This window comes from Microcaecilia unicolor, chromosome 3, assembly GCF_901765095.1.
Source record: "Microcaecilia unicolor chromosome 3, aMicUni1.1, whole genome shotgun sequence".
Taxonomy (NCBI): domain Eukaryota; kingdom Metazoa; phylum Chordata; class Amphibia; order Gymnophiona; family Siphonopidae; genus Microcaecilia; species Microcaecilia unicolor.
In genome coordinates this window covers 478,745,097-478,762,659 of record NC_044033.1, presented here as the reverse complement: position 1 = coordinate 478,762,659, position 17,563 = coordinate 478,745,097, and the positions used below count along the sequence as shown (strand labels likewise).

General features: G+C 42.1%; 1 protein-coding gene across 1 annotated transcript in view; it reads right to left on the bottom strand.

The window, feature by feature from the left end:
• Positions 1–17,563, bottom strand: part of KCNQ5 (potassium voltage-gated channel subfamily Q member 5) — an 846,390-nt gene that overhangs the window by 289,073 nt on the left and 539,754 nt on the right.

The following is a 17,563-nucleotide window of genomic DNA, read 5'->3' as shown; positions in this document are numbered from 1 at the left end:
CTGACATCACTGGCCTGCTAACTGGTTAGTGCATCCATAACGCAGATACCCTTAATGCCTCCAAAATAGGAGGCAAGTAAGTGCTCCCATATCAAAATTTTTTTTAATGGCCGCAACATTAGCTCACGACAAGAAATGCAACAAACAGAAGAAAGCCCTTTTTGACTGCTGCACTAGAAATGGGCTTAGCATGCAAGAAAGTTCCACATTGAGATGCATAAAGCCCATTTACTAGCACAATTTAGTAAAAGGACCCCTTTTTTGCCTACGTTCATTATTGAACAAAAACTTAAATTTCAGTTAGAGATTAGTGAAAATAAAGTTGTATTTTTTCCCCATTCAAGTTCACAGACTCCCTGAAATCTAACTGCGGACCAATTGGTGGTCCATGGACACCAGGTTAAGACCCCTGATCACTGTTCTCTCTACGCTGAATGGGAGTCCTCCACCTACAGTTTTGCCAGTGGGTGCTGCTGCTTCATTATCACGTTTTCGATAGTGAGGGATAGGCAAGCTCTGCAGGACTCCAGGGAACCTACCTATCTCTAGCAGTTGAAAGCACAGTATTAAGGCATCACCCCCCCACTGGTAGCAATGCAGTTGGAGGACTCCCATTCAGCTTAGAGGAAAGAGTGCCCATGATTAAAAAGAAATAAGGTGGCTGCTGGAAACTATCTGGGTACTGGTGATATTCAGTACCGGTATCTGGATAACTCTTTTACTGTCCTAACTTTTCCAGATAGTTACCTGAAAACCAGAGCTGAATATTGGCAGTATCTGGATAACTTCTGCTTCTGCCCCAGAACGCCTCAGCATTATCCCCTGGATTCTATATATGGCACTCACAATTTATTTGAGTAACAAGCCAATTGGCACTGATAATTAGGTGCTAACAATGTATTATTGGCATTAATTGGCAATAATTAGAATTTATGCGCACATCTTGCTAGGTGCTATTGTATAAAGATGCGTGCGAAAATTTTTACGTGTGGAAATGAAAAGCTGGTGTGGCCAGGGGAGGAGCATGGGTAGGTCAGGGGTGTTCCTAGAATTTGTGTGCAGTGTTCCAGAATATAGCAGATTGCCACGTAATCGAGGTGTGAGGATTTACACCAAGTTTCATTTGGTGTAAATCCTTGCGCCTATAAGTTCGACGTGGATCCCGGCACTATGTGCTGTTGTATAACCAGCACACAACTCAGAGTGCTGTTTATAGCTTTACACTTAGCTCTCATTTTTCTCAGCTCTGATTTTTCAGCATCATATATAGAATTTGGGTCTAGCAATGGGGTGGTCAATGAGGATTTTCAGTGGCATTATTAAGATAAAGCTGCTGAAAATGTAGTTCTGGCTCCACTGAGCAGCACTTATACAATTACAAAATAATTAAATTACATCATATGAAAGATTGAATGATCAAAGTCTACAAGCAGCACCAGTATTTTAGTTATTCAACAGGTATTTTTGAAATAAATATGTTTTCAAAGATCTCCTAAACAATCTATCACCAGTACGGTATTTGAAAGCCACATTGAGCCTGCAAAGAGGTAGGAAAATGTGGGATATAAATGCAGAAAATAAATAAATAAATAAATAAATAAATAAATAAATAAATAAGTGCCACTGAGTATCAAAGCTCCAGCCTATATGTTCAGCTCTGAAATTCAGACATTGAGAGCCGGATTCAGTAAATGGTCGAATTGGTGGAGGGGTAGCATTGTATGTTAAGGAGGGCATTGAATCAAATAGATTGAAAATTCTGCAGGAAACAAAACACATCTAGGAATCCCTATGGATTGAAATTCCATGTGTAAAGGGGAAAAGGATAGTGATAGGAGTGTACTACCGTCCGCCTGGCCAGCATGAACAGACAGATGTAGAAATACTAGCACAAATTAGGGAGGCTAACAAACTGGGCAACACAATAATAATGGGTGATTGACTGACTGGGTAAATGTGACATCAGGGCATGCTAGGGAGGTACAATTCCTTGACGAAATCAAAGACTGCTTTATGGAGCAGTTGGTACAGGAGCCAACAAGAGAAGGAAATATTCTAGACCTAGTCCTTAGTGAAGCACATGATCTGGTGTGGGAGGTAATGGTGATGGGGCTGCTTGATAACAGTGATCATAATATGATTAGATTTGACATTAGCTTAGGAGTAAGTATACACAGGAAATCCAATACGTTGGCATTTAACTTTCAGCAAGGAAACTATGATAAATGAAAAGCATGGTGAGAAAAAAAACTTAGAGAAGCAGCTGCGAGGGTCAAAAATTTACATTAGGCATGGATGCTGTTCAAAAATACCATCCTAGAAGCCCAGGCCAAACATACTCCGTGTATTAAAAAAGGAGGAAGGAAGACCAAATAACAGCTGGCATAATTAAAAAGTGAGGTGAAGGAAGCTATTAGAGCTAAAAGAAAATCCTTCAGAAAATGGAAGAAGGAACCGACTGAAAATAATAAGAAACAGCATAAGGAATGTCAAGTCAAATGCAAAGTGCTGATAAGGAAGGTAAAGAGGGACTTTGAAAAAAAGATTGCGTTGGAGGCAAAAACACATAGTAAAATTTTTTTTAGGTATATTAGAAGCAAGAAGCCGGCAAAAGAATCGGTTGAACCACTAGATGACCGAAAGGTAAAAGGGGCAATCAGGGAAGACAAAGCCATAGTGGAGAGATTAAATGAATTATTGCTTTGGTCTTCACTGAAGAAAATTTGCTGACGAGTTGGAAATCTGAATGAAATCTCTATAAAGCTGGAGGATGTAATGGGGCAATTTGACAAATGGAAGAGCAGCAAATCTCCTGGATCGGATGGTATTCATCTCCGAGTACTGATAGAATAGAAAAATGAAGTTGCGGAACTATTGTTAGTAATACGTAATTTATCTTTCAAATCGAGCTTGGTACCGGAAGATTTGAGAGTGGCCAATGTAACGCTGATTTTTCAAAAAGGTTCCAGAGGAGATCCGGGAAATTGTAGACCGGTGAGCCTGGTGTCGGTGCTAGGCAAAATGGTAGAGACTATTATAAAGAACAAAATTACAGAGCATATTCAAAAGCACAGATTAATGAGACAAAGCCAACATGGATTTAGTGAAGGGAAATCTTGCCTCACCAATCTATTCCATTTCTTTGAAGGGGTGAAAAAACATTTGGATAAAGGTGAGTTGGTTGATATTGAGGGGCATTTTCGAAAGGGGCATCCAAGTTTTGATTTGGGCGTCCTCGAAAAATGTCCCGATCCGGGGGCAGGGAAACTCGTATTTTTGAAACAAGATGGATGTCCATCTTTTGTTTCAAAAATACCGTCAGGGACGTCCAAATCCTTAAATTTGGTAGTCCCTAGACATGGACGTTTCTGATTTTCGGCGATTTTCGAAATCAAGGACATCCATATCAAATGACCAAATGCAAGCCATTTGGTTGTAGGAAGAGCCAGCATTTGTAGTGCACTGGTCCCCCTGACATACCAGGACAGCAATTGGGCACCCTAGGGGGCACTGTAGTGGACTTCATAAGTTGCTCCCAAGAACATAGCTCCTTTACCTTACTACTACTACTACTACTATTTATCATTTCTATAGCTCTACAAGGCATATGCAGCGCTGTACACCAGACACAAAAAGACAGTCCCTGCTCAAAGAGCTTACAATCTAGATAAGACAGGCAAACAGACAGAACAATTAAGGGTAAGGAGAAAAATAGGTGAGGATAAAGGACAGGGCAAGTGAGTATTGTTTAGGAGGCAAAAGCATTGGTAAAGAGGTGGGCTCGGGATGGAGGCTGGCGAAACAGACCTCTCATCTTATCCATTTTTAGGAGATCTTTGCAAACTGCAAGGAGGAGAGGTGCAAAATCCTTAACCACTGTAATCTTTGATTTTAATTTAATTATTTTGACAGCCTTACTATCAGTCTTAAATTATTAATACTATTATTAACATTTCTATAGCGCTACCAGACGCTCAGACCTTGTGTGCTGAGCCCCCCAAAACCCACTACCCCCAACTACCATAGCCCTTACGGGTAAAGGGGGCACCTAGATGTGGGTATAGTGAGTTTGTGGTGGGTTTTGGAGAGCTCGCGGTTTCCTCCACAAACTTAACAGATAGGGGGGGATGGGGCTGGGTCCGCTGAAGTACCCTGCACCCACTAAAATTGCTCCAGGGACCTGCATACTGCTGTCACGGACCTGAGTATGATACCTGAGGCTGGCATAGAGGCTGGCACAAAATATTTTTAATGCTGTTTTTTGAGGGTGGGAGGGGGTTAGTGACCACTGGAGGAGTAATGGGAGGTCATCTCTGATTCTCTCCGGTGGTCATCTGGTCATTTCGGGCACCTTTTTGTGCCTTAGTCGTAAGAAAAACAGGTCCGGGTGAAAACATCCAAGTGCTCATCAGGGACGTCCTTCTTTTTTTCCATTATGGGTCAAGGACGTCCAAGTGTTAGGCACGCCCAAGTCCCGCCTTCGCTATGCCTCCGACATGCCCCCTTGAACTTTGTCCGTCCTTGAGAAGGATTGCAGTTGGGGACGTCCAAAATCGGCTTTCGATTATACCGATTTGGATGTTTCTGTGAGAAGGACGTCCATCTTCCGATTTGCGTCGAAAGATGGGTGTCCTTCTCTTTTGAAAATCAGCCTGACTGTGTATCTGGATTTTCAAAAGGCGTTTGACACAGTACCTCATGAAAGACTCCAGAGGAAATTGGAGAGTCATGGGATAGGAGGTAGTGTCCTATTGTGGATTAAAAACTAGTTAAAATATAGAAAACAGAGAGAAGGGTTGAATGGTCAGTATTTACAATGGAGAAGGGTAGATAGTGGGGTTCCCCAGGGGTCTGTGCTGGGACCGCTGCTTTTTAACATATTTATAAATGATCTAGAGATGGGAGTAACTAGTGAGGTAATCAAATTTGCTGACAACACAAAGTTATTCAAAGTTGTTAAATAGCAAGAGGATTGTGAAAATTACAAGAGGACCTTACGAGACTTGGAGAATGGGTGTCTAAATGGCAGATTACATTTAATGTGAGCAAGTGTAAAGTGATGCATGTGGGAAAGAGGAACCCGAATTATAGCTACGTAATGCAAGGTTCCATGTTAGGAGTCACCGATCCAGAAAGGGATCTAGTTGTTGTCGTCGTTGATGATTCATTGAAACCTTCTGTTCAGTGTACTGCAGTGGCTAAGAAAGCAAATAGAATGTTAGGTATTATTAGAAAAGGAATGGAAAACAAAAATGAGGATGTTATAATGCCGTTGTATCGTTCTATGATGCGACTGCACCTCGATTATTGTGTTCAATTCTGGTTATCGCATCTCAAAAAAGAATTAGAAAAGGTACAGAGAAGGGCGACAAAAATGATAAAGGGGGATGGGATGACTTCCCTATGAGGAAAGGCTGAAGTGTCTAGGGCTCTTGAGCTTGGAGAAAAGATGGCTGAAGGAGATATGATAGAGGTCTATAAAATAATGATTGGAGTGGAATGGATAGACGTGAATTGTTTGTTTACTATTTCCAAAAATACTAGGACTAGGGAGCATGTGGTGAAGCTACAAAGTAATAAATTTAATAGGAATCAGAGAAAATTTTTCTCCACTCAATGTGTATTAAACTCTGGAATTCGTTGCCAGAGAATGTGGTAAAGACGGTTAGCTTAGCAGAGTATAAAAAGGGTCTGGATGGCTTCCTAAAGAAAAAGTCTGTAGACCATTATTAAATTGGACTTGGGGAAAATCCACTGCTTAGTTCTGGGATAAGCAGCATGAAATGTATTATACTTTTTTGGGATCTTGCCAGGTATTTGTGACCTGGATTGGCCACTGTTGGAAACAGGATGCTGAGCTTGATGGACCTTTGGTCTGTTCCAATATGGCAATACTTATGTACTTATATAAATGGTGCCCAAAATTAGGCACCATTAAGATCTGTTCCAAGTGCCAATTCTGTAAAGATCACTTAGTGCTAAGTAACTTTATAAAAATATCGCTTAGCCCAGATTCCTGTACCCAACTTTGGGCGTGAGGAATTATGTCTGCTGAAACCCAGTGTAAATACTGGAAAGCAACCAATTTTGGGAACACCCTTAACCTGTCCATGCCCCTCCCCTGGCCAAGCCCCCTTTTGAGTTGTATGTAAGATAATTTAGGCATGTAGTGTTATAGACTAGCATATAGGCAGATCCACACGCAAGTCATAATTAGCGAACATAAGAATAGCTGTACTGGGTCAGACCAATGGTCCATCTAGCCCAGTATCCTGTTTTCAACTGAGGCCAATCTAGGTTACAAGTACCTGGCAGAAACCCAATTAGTAGCAATATTCCATGCTACCAATCCAAGTGCCAATTAACAATAATTAATAGCTCATTAGTTTCTGGGATCTGCACCCAAATTTGGGCGACCTTTATTGAATCTGGGGCTGAATGTATAAGCTATCAAAGTGTTAACACATACTAAATGTCTATTTTCTTATATAATTCCACCATTTATGATGTATTGTAAGCCACATTGAGCCTGCAAAGAGGTGGGAAAATGTGGGATACAAATGCAATAAATAAATAAATAAAACTCTCCTTTCAAAGTTATAGAGCAGCTGCACAGCTGAATATTGACCTATATATGTATTGGATCTGTTCATATCCAGCATTAAGAGAATTATGTGCAAGTAATTAATAAAATCACATTGTTGTCTATGATTAATTCGAAAACAAGCATAGGTTTTGCGATCTGCATATAGTAAGGCAGACATTTGTCGTATGTGAATATATACTTTGATGATTGTACCTCTAAACAATGTGCTATTTTTACTTGTTTTTACAGGATGTAAGTTGCAGTCTAATCAGCAGCTAAGAAAAACAGAAAGCTGAAGTATTTTTGGTTCAAGAACACCTGTACATATTACCTTACTCATCAACTGGAGCTTTAAATATGGACAAGATACTGCTGGGATTGTATGTCTCTGAATTGTAATACTGCATTTTGTATGTACAGTATCAAACTTCTATTTATCCAGAATTTTACAAAAGCTTTCCGAAGATATATTTAAATAAGCATGTCTAATTCTGCGCGTACCACAGACGGCTTTCATACACACAGAGAAGCTGAGTGTATGAAAGAAGTCTTTTTTTTTTGTTTTCCGCTCAGTTGCCTGAGCGCTGTTGCCTGCTGCTGGTCAGTGCCCCATTGGGAGAAACATCAACACCTGCAGTGGCAGCAACCCCCAGCCCAACATGAGTTGCAGTGTGGTTTCAGGCACTCCACCAGAGTAGGGTCAACCATTGCACATGATATCCCTCCCTGCCAACCGCCAGGATGCTGCTTACCCAGCTACTTTTCCATTGGCTGAAAACGTGGCTGCACTCCTGCTCCATGCCAGGAATGAGAGGGTGGGGGTCATCAGCCTGTCGATGATGCTGCTCTCCCAGGGACTCAGCTGCAGTCTTCGGGCAGGAGAGAAACAAAAACCCACGACGTGCTCGTCCTTTTTCTAGTGTCAGAACTTTTACTGGGGAGGCACATATAAGAGCAGGAGGTGGAGAGAAGGAAAAATTCTAGACCTAGTCCTTAATGGAGCGCATGATCTGGTGTGGGAGGTAATGGTGCTGGGGCCGCTTGATAACAGTGATCATAATATGATCGGATTTGGTATTAACTTTGAAGTAAGTATACATAGGAAATCAAATATGTTAGCATTTAACTTTAAAAAAGTTGACTATGATAAATGAAAAGCACGGTGAAAAAAAAATAGAAGAGTGGCTGAGAGGATCAAACATTTACATCAGGCGTGGATGCTGTTCAAAAACACCATCCTGGAAGCCCAGGCCAAATATATTCCACGTATTAAAAAAGGAGGGTGGAAGACCAAATGACAGCCAGCATAGTTAAAAAGTGAGGTGAAGGAAGTTATTAGAGCTAAAAGATAATCCTTCAGAAAATGGAAGGAGGAACCGACTGAAAATAATAAGAAACAGCATAAGGTATGTCAAGTCAAATGCAAAGTGCTGATAAGGAAGGCTAAGAGGGACTTCGAAAAAAAGACTGTGTTGGAGGCCAAAACACATAGTAAAATTTTTTTAAGGTATATCAAAAGCAGGAAGCTGGGAAAAGGATCGGTTGGACTGCTAGATGACCGAGGAGTAAAAGGGGCAGTCAGGGAAGACAAAGCCATAGCGTAGAGATTAAATGAATTCTTTGCTTCAGTCTTCACTGAGGAAGATTTGGGTGGGATACAGGTGCCAGAAATGGTATTTGAAGCTGATGAGTAGCAAATCTCCTGGACCAGATGGTATTTATCCCAGAGTACTGATAGAACTGAAAAATGAACTTACGGAGCTATTGTTAGTAATATGTAATTTATCCTTAAAATCAAGCGTGGTACCGGAAGATTGGAGGGTGGCCAATGTAATGCTGATTTTTAAAAATGGTTCCAGAGGAGATCCGGGAAATTATAGACCGGTGAGTCTGACGTCGGTGCTGGGCAAAATGGTAGAGACTATTATAAAAAACAAAATTACAGAGCATATTCAATAGCATGGATTAATGAGACTTTAAAGTGAACATGGATTTTGTGAAGGGAAACCTTGCCTCACCAATCTACTACATTTCTTTGAAGGGGTGAACAAACATGTGACTAAAGGTGAGCCGGTTGATATTGAGGGGCATAATCGAACGAAAACGTCTATCTCCATGGGCGTTTATCCCCGAGAACGGGTCCGTGAAGGGGCGGACCGAACCGTATTTTGGCAAAAAATAGACATCTATGTTTTATTTGACAATTTGTGAGCTGGGCATTTTTATTTTTCAGTGATAATGGAAAATGAAAGCGCCCAGCTCAAAAACGAATAAATCCAAGGCATTTGTTCGTGGGAGGGGTCAGGATTCGTAGTGCACTGGTCCCCCTCACATACCAGGACACCAACCGGGCACCCTAGGGGGCACTTTTACAAAAACAAAAAAAAAGGTAAAAGAGCTCCCAGAAAAATGTTCTGCTCTGCTCACTGAGGCTTTTCTTTCCATAATGGCTGCTTTGGAGTTTGTTCAGCATAGACCTGCAACAACCCGCAGAGAGGCTACTCTCTCATGAGAACATATGAATAGCTACACTGGGTCAGACCAAAGGTCCATCTAACCCAGTATCCTGCTCCTAACCAGGGGCGTATCTGGACTCTGGCAGTAGGGGGGGCCAGGGCCAGAGGGAGGGGGCACATTTAGCCCCTCCCCCCAGCACCACCGACCCCCCCCCCGCCATTGCCAGAGCCCCCCCTGCCACCAACGACTCCCCCCCGCCATTGCCAGAGCCCCCCCTGCCACCAACGACTCTCTCCACCTCCTCTCCCGCCGCCAACCCTCCCCCGCTGACGTTGTTTACCTTTGCTGGCGGGGACCCCAACCCCCGCCAGCCGAGGTCCGCTTCCGCATGCTTTTAAAAATAATTCTTCAGCTGGCGGGGGACCCCAACCCCCGCCAGCCGCCGAGGTCTTCAAAGTTCTTGTTCGTCGTCCTCCTCCGTGGCCATGCTGTACGCTGCTGATTCGGAGTCTGTCTGACGTCGCACCACGTTGTACGCACGTACAACGTGGTGCGACGTCAGACAGACTCCGAATCAACAGGGTACAGCATGGCCACGGAGGACGACGAACAAGAACTTTGAAGACCTCGGCGGCTGGCGGGGGTTGGGGTCCCCTGCCAGCAAAGGTAAACAACATTAGTGGGGGAGGGTTGGCGGCGGGAGGGGGGCCAGGGCGAAATCTGCGGGGGCCCAGGCCCCTGTGGCCCCACGCAGATACGCCCCTGCTCCTAACAGTGACCAATTCAGGTCACAAGTACCTGACAGAATCCCAGATAGTAACAAGATTAATGCTAGTGATCCCAAGGACAAGCAGTGGCTTCCCCATGTCTATCTCAGTAGCAGACTATGGACTTTTCCTCCAGGAACTTGTCCAAACCTTTTTTTAAACCCAGATATGCTAACTGCTGATACCACATCCCCTGGCAATGAGTTCCAGAGCTTAATTATTCATTGAGTGAAAAAATATTTCCTCCTGTTTGTTTTAAAACCATTACCATGTAACTTCCTTGAGTGTCCCCTAGTCTTTGTATTCTTTGAACGAGTAAAAAATTGATTTAAGTTTACCCATTCTACATCACTCAGTATTTTGTAGACCTCCATCATATCCCCCTCAGCCATCTCTTTTCCAAGCTGAAGAGTCCTAACCTCTTACGCATTTCCTCATATGAGAGGAGTTCCATCCCCTTAATCATTTTGGTCACCCTTTTTTGAACCTTTTCTAATTCTGCTATATGTTTTGTTAAGATACAGCAACCAGAATTTCACACAATACTCAAGGTACGGTTGCACCATGAAGCGGTACAGAGGCATTATAACATTCTTTGTCTTATTTTCTATCCCTTTCCCAGTACTTTATAGCATTCTGTTTACTTTTTTTAAAATATTTTATTTATAAGTTTTAATTATATCCAAGCAATTTTCACTTGTACAGAAAAGTGTTATACAAAAAAGTTATAACCTCTCATAAAGAAATATTTTTAAAGAGAATATAATAAGCACTCAAGCCCACAATATTAGGCTCCAAGACTAATGGAAAAGGGAGAAATTGAGGAAAAATTAAAGGCAATATTATACCTGAGGAATATGAGCTAGAAATTAATTATATATAGATCTTTACTTAATCTCCTGAAACTCTTTTAGTTGCTATAAAAGCTGACAAGTGAGAAGATTCAATGAAGACATATTTAACAGCATTATATCTAATAATACATTTACATGGAAATCTTAAGAAAAAAGTTCCACCTATTTGCAGAACTCCAGGTTTCAATAATAAGAACTGTTTGCGTCTACATTGAGTATCTCTTGATACATCAGGAAATAATTGAATCTTAAAGCCTAGAAACAATTTCTCTGTGTTTTTATAATACGTTCAAAATAACCATTGTTTATCAGAAGATAGTGCCACCGAAGCAACCAAAGTCGCTGCAGTGGCTGATTCTGAGTCTGAGGTATCCAGTAAAGCGGAAACATTCAAAGAATTTTGCTGTTGCTCCGCTGCTTTTCTCAGTAAATAATAAGCTTGTGTATAAAAGGAGGAAATTTTTCCTTCATATAGCGCTTCAGCATTTCCAAGGGCCTAACCATAGTTACCCTTGGAAAGTTTAAAAAGCGAAGATTATTGCTCCTTACATACTTTTCAAAAGTTTCCGACTTATTTCTCAAATTAGACAAGTCTTTAACCAATGAAATATGTACATTTTGAATAGTAGAAAAATCCTTGTCAATTTGGTCCATTAGAACGTGCAATTCCTTCACCTCTGTTTCAACTTTTCCCACTCTCTGTTCTACATGAGAAAGCTTCTATGTAAGGGCAGTAGTTTGTGTAAGAAAAGTCTTACCTAGATCAGAAATTAAAGACCATAAAGCAGGGGCGTAGTCAGACAACAGATTTTGGGTGGGCATAGGCAAGAAATGGGTGGGCACCAAGTGTTCTTCCCAACCCCCACCAAAAAGTATCTGAGCTGGCGGAAAAATGCTTCTTTCCACCTTGGCAGTCTGCAGTAGGCGTGCGCTGAAAACTGAGCATGCACAAGTGCCAGTATTGTGGACAGCAGCATTTTAATTTCTATCAGGGGGATGTCTTCAGCTGGCGGAGATTGGGATTCCCACCAGCCACCGCTAAACATGTGCTAATGTTGGGTGGGCCTGAGCCCTAAGTGGGTAGGCCCTGCCCCACCCAGGCCCACCTGTGACTACACCACTGCCATAAAGAGTCTAAAGTTACCTCTGTAGGCGTCTTACTTAAAAAATCAGGGAAAGATACCAGCGTAGATTGAGAAATATCACTTGTCATTTCAAGCTCAGGAGCACTTTGATCCCCCGTCTCATTCACAGCAAGTTTGCTTTCCCAGGAGTATGTTTCTACTCCGTCTCCTCCATTCTCCCCCTGTTGTAAATGAGCCTCACTCAAAATGGTGCCTTGCATGTTTCTCAAAGAAGGCACCATTGATTCAGAGAGGGGAGAACTCAAACCTTGTGGTTGCGGAGGAGGAGCTCTATTGTTGGGGCTCAGTGTTCTTAAGCCCAGGAGACGCTGCCGCCTCCTCTCTCAAGCTGGCGTCACCACTGAATCTGCTCCTGACTTCTCCTCCAACCCCCTGCTCCACTGCAACTACGTCCCTAGGAACGCCTATGTGAAGATCATGTGATAGTAGATGCAATCTATCAGTGCGTCTAATTGTTATGCTTGTATACCACAATTTTATAACTAAAAGATGCTTTATATGCAGAACAATCTTTATAAATTTTAAAAAGGTTTGGATAATTTCCTAAAAGAAAAGTCCATAGGACCTTATTAAGATGAACTTGGGAAAATCCAGTGCTTATTTCTAGGTTAAGCAGCATGAAATCTGTTTTACTCTTTTGGGATCAAGTTAGCAGACTCCTGAGGCATGCGGTAATGCGAAACACGGCGCCGTGTCGTCTTTGTGGTGAAAATGAACTCTTTTGACTTATTCCAAAGTGTTGAAAGATTAATCTCTAACCCTATTCCCTTTTACTTCCTTTGAGGTTTTGTAGTGGTTTTTTCATTCCTCTGCACTGGTGTACACTTAGCCACAAAAGTGCTACTATTCTGTAAATTTACACACACACAAGGGGCACGTAAATGCGGATACCTAGTTAATGAATTGCCCTCTATTTCATACTGTAGAGCAGGGGTCACCCCCCCCCCCCCGGCCACATGGTCTCTGCGGCACCTCCTCCCGGCCACATAGGTCTCCTTTTCCCTGGGGAAGGTCTGCCTTCCCCAAATTCAGCATCACTCGCTACCTTCCTTCCTTCCTGCAGGTCCAGGATCGCTGCCACTTCCTTCTCTTTCCCCTGCCGCTACTGCAGTGCTTGCAGTTTACATTTTCGGGCCATCTGGGATTCACACAGGTACTCCGGGGCCTTCCCAGTCTGCCACATCCATTCCTTTCTGATGCAACTTCCTGTTGTGAGGGCCAGATGTGGTAGAGGGAAGTCCTTGCAGTGCCTGTGTGAATTGCGGAAGGCCCGAAAAGGTAAGCTGCAAGCACTGCAGCGGGGGAAGAAGAAGGAAGTGGCAGATGCCGGACCTGTGGGAGAGGAAAATAGGGAGCGATGCACCACAGCACCCCTGAGAGTTCGCTGCGGCACATAGTTTGGGTTCTGCTGCTATAGAGGCAGACTATAAGGATATTCAGTAGTACTATTCAGATAGTGCCACTGAACATTGAGCCTGCAAATAGGTGGGAAAATGTGGAGTACAAATGTAACAAATAAATAAATATCCTGGTCAGCAACCTTTTTCCAGATAGCAGGTGCTTTTGAATAGTGATTTGATTGTTTATTCTACTTGTAAGTGGTAATTTGCATAGAACTATATTGTAAGGAAAGGGGAAAGGGTCATGGACTTGATATACCGCCTTTCCGTAGTACATCCAAAGCAGATTACATATTCAATGTTGGTACTTTCTCTGTCCCTACTGGGCTCACAATCTGTTTTTGTATCTTGGGCAATAGAGGGTTAAGTGACTTGTCCAGAGTCACATGGAGCTGCAGTGGGAATTGAACCTGATTCCCTTGGTTCTCAACCCATTGCAGTAACTATGAAACCTTTAATAAATTTCAAGTTACCCCTTATGCATTTAGCAGCATATAAGAGTGTTAAAACAGATCCTTACCTAGTGTTACAATAATAAAACATGTTAAAATGTAAAAAACAAAACAAAACTGTTAAATAAAAAGAAAAACTAACTACACATCAGGGAAGTATAATTAGGTTTTCATGAGAATGTCTGTATTAACTGGCTGAAGTTAGCTTTGTAAATGAATGCAGATTTCATTTGTATGTCATTAATAGACTATTTAAATCACAATACCATACCCAGATCACAAAACACTACTCACTAATACTGATGTCTCAACAAACAGAACTAGCAGTGCTGTAGTGCCTATATTGAAAAAAGGAGGGAAACTGTTGCGGCAACGGCTTAAAACAATCAGTTGCACGCAAAAAAAGTCATCATCGACTGAACCCCCCCCCCCCATAACTTCTTTAATATTTTTGATATTTTGAATCTTTTATTGCTCTTGAATCACAATATTTCATAGAGTGCACAAGTGAACTTATCTTATATGCTCCAGCTTGCGTGTTGATTCCAACGGTCCCGTTTCGGTAGTCTTCCTCAGGGAACCACACCACAAGACATTTATAGATAGCTAATGCTTCATACTGGAGTATGAAGATTACTGAAACATTTTAACATGTTTTATTATTGTAACAGTAGGAAAGGAGCTGTTTTTTGACACTCTTATATGCTGCTAAATGCATAAGGGGTAGCCTTGAAATTTATTAAAGGTTTCATAGTTACTGCAATGGGTTGAGAACCAAGGGAATCAGGTTCAATTCCCACTGCAGCTCCATGTGACTCTGGACAAGTCACTTAACCCTCTATTGCCCCAGATACAAAAACAGATTGTGAGCCCAGTAGGGACAGAGAAAGTACCAGCATTGAATATGTAATCTGCTTTGGATGTACCACGGAAAGGCGGTATATCAAGTCCATGACCCTTTCCCCTTTCCTTACAATATAGTTCTATGCAAATTACCACTTACAAGTAGAATAAACAATCAAATCACTATTCAAAAGCACCTGCTATCTGGAAAAAGGTTGCTGACCAGGATATTTATTTATTTGTTACATTTGTACTCCACATTTTCCTACCTATTTGCAGGCTCAATGTTCAGTGGCACTATCTGAATAGTACTACTGAATATCCTTATAGTCTGCCTCTATAGCAGCAGAACCCAAACTATGTGCCGCAGCGAACTCTCAGGGGTGCCGTGGTGCATCGCTCCCTATTTTCCTCTCCCACAGGTCCGGCATCTGCCACTTCCTTCTTCTTCCCCCACTGCAGTGCTTGCAGCTTACCTTTTCGGGCCTTCCGCAATTCACACAGGCACTGCAAGGACTTCCCTCTACCACATCTGGCCCTCACAACAGGAAGTTGCATCAGAGAGGAATGGATGCGGCAGACTGGGAAGGCCCCGGAGTGCCTGTGTGAATCCCAGATGGCCCGAAAATGTAAACTGCAAGCACTGCAGTAGTGGCGGGGGAAAGAGAAGGAAGTGGCAGCGATCCTGGACCTGCAGGAAGGAAGGTAGCGAGTGATGCTGAATTTGGGGAAGGCAGACCTTCCCCAGGGAAAAGGAGACCTATGTGGCCAAGGGGGTGCGGAGACCCTTTTTTGCGTGCAACTGATTGTTTTAAGCTGTTGCCGCAACAGTTGAGACTTTCCCCCCCCTTTTTTCAATATAGACACTACAGCACATTAATAGACTATTAACACATGGCAACACATGTTAATGATTGATGCTAATATCCTTCAGTGCATTGGCCACAGAATAGATAACTGTTCATGTTTTAACATGAGTACTGGTACACTATTCCTAAAATATAAAGTTCTAATACACCAATCTTCAAAAGCAGTACCTGTATTATTTTCCATGTACATAGAATATGACTATTATTCTGTAAATTACTGTACTGTATGCAGTTTCTGAATTAAATATTGCTATATGCTGTTAGTGTAATTTTTGTGCTGTACCTTTCAAAATAATTGCCTCTGCTATTTACAGTGATGTCAGCAGAAAGCTGAAGATGCAGAGCAGATGAAACAGACCAAATCCCCAATGCTGTTTCAGTGTCAGGGTTTGATTTCTGTCCAACTGGGCTTTAACAGCAGGGGAAGCTGAGTCATAACTTTTACAACCACAGGCTAGAGCAGACTTTATTAATTGAACATTAATCACAATTCCTAATGCAAATCCCAGTAAATTGCAAGGAAGATCTCCATACCTTTTTGAGGGGATTTATTACTTCCAACATAGATGCCTTACTTTTCTGAGGTTATTTCAAACAAATGATCACATTTTTATTTGGTACAAATTTCAAGCTGTATCTATAATTTAGAATGTTTGTTCATCATGCATTTGGTTACCATTAGAGTAAATAGAATCTAATGGCAAGAAATTTCTTTTTGCCGGAGGAAGGTTATGGGCTAATTTTGACCTGAAAGGTTCAATCTCATCTGAGATAGAGGCTTCAAACTGAAATTCTTTTTTCCTCCTTGAAACACACTCACTAACTTTCTCTTTGACTATCTCGCTCACCAGTGTTGCACAGTAACGTGAAGGTGCATTTTTGATATGGCATCTAAGTCCGATTTAGGACGTTTTGCTGGAATTGTCTAAAAATCAAATAGCAAACAAGAGATTTTCAAATCAGAAAAACGTCTTTTTCTGGTTTGAAAATCTCTTGTTTGCTACTTGATTTTTGTTTCAAAAATCACCGTTTTCTAGACATTTTTGTGCTCAGGGCATCTATGTTTTGGTATCATTTTCAAAAAACAATGTCCTATGGGAAAACGCACAAAAATAAGCCATTGGGATGTCTGTGGGCCTGGTTTCTTAGTAGACTGGCCACACAGACATCCCAGCACAGCAATAGGGAAGCCTTGGGAGCGCTGCAGTGGACTTCAGATAAAAGGTCCCAGGTACACAACTTACCATAACCCCCTTATATTTTACAGTGAGCCCTCCAGGAGTAGCAAATAATGTACTGTACCCAACTGTACACCACTACAATAGCCCTTAAGTCTTCAGGTGTCACCTATATGTAGGTACAGTAGGTATTTTGTGGTTTTTGGAGAGCCCTCACTTTCCATCATAAGAGTGGGATATGGGCCTGGTGTCCTCTTCTCTACAGTCCATTGCACCAAACACTATGCTAGTCCAGGGACCTACTTGCTGCTCTAAGAGGAATACCCATTATATCTGCTGCTGTCATAGAGCTTGGTATGCACTGTCACTTTCAAATATGAGTTTTGAAAATCACAATTTGGACGCTTTTCTGAGAAAAACATCCATCTGCCATTTTAAGCATGCAAGTTGGGTGTGGATTTGCACTATTTGATAACACTGCATGCATTTTAAGGGAACATCCTTGACCCGCCCATATCCCTCCCATGGCCACACCCCTTTTGCAGATCCACATGGAAACACTTAAGCGCTATTCTATACATTGGCACGTAAGTGTGTTTTCATGCGAATCTGCCTCTTTGCCCCATTTAGACACCTTTCATCCATTAGAATACTTTTCTGTGCCAGAAATTCAAAGCGGAAGTAGTGCCTGCCATTCGGCGCCATATGTAGAATTCCCCGGTAAGTACTTAAATGTAATGCACTTCATTAAACAGGCCCCTATATAACAACCACTGCAGTAACTGTGGGGTCCTTTTACTAAGGTGCGCTGAAAAATGGCCTGAGGTAGGGTTGGCGCGGGTTTTGGGCACAGAATCATTTTCAGTGCACATGTAAAAAAGGCCTTTTTAAACTTTTTGCCAAAAATGGACATGCGGCAAAATCAAAATTGCCACGTGCCCGTTTTGGGTCTGAGACCTTACCACCAGCCATTGACCTAGTGGTAAAGTCTCATGTGGTCACCGGGTGGTAA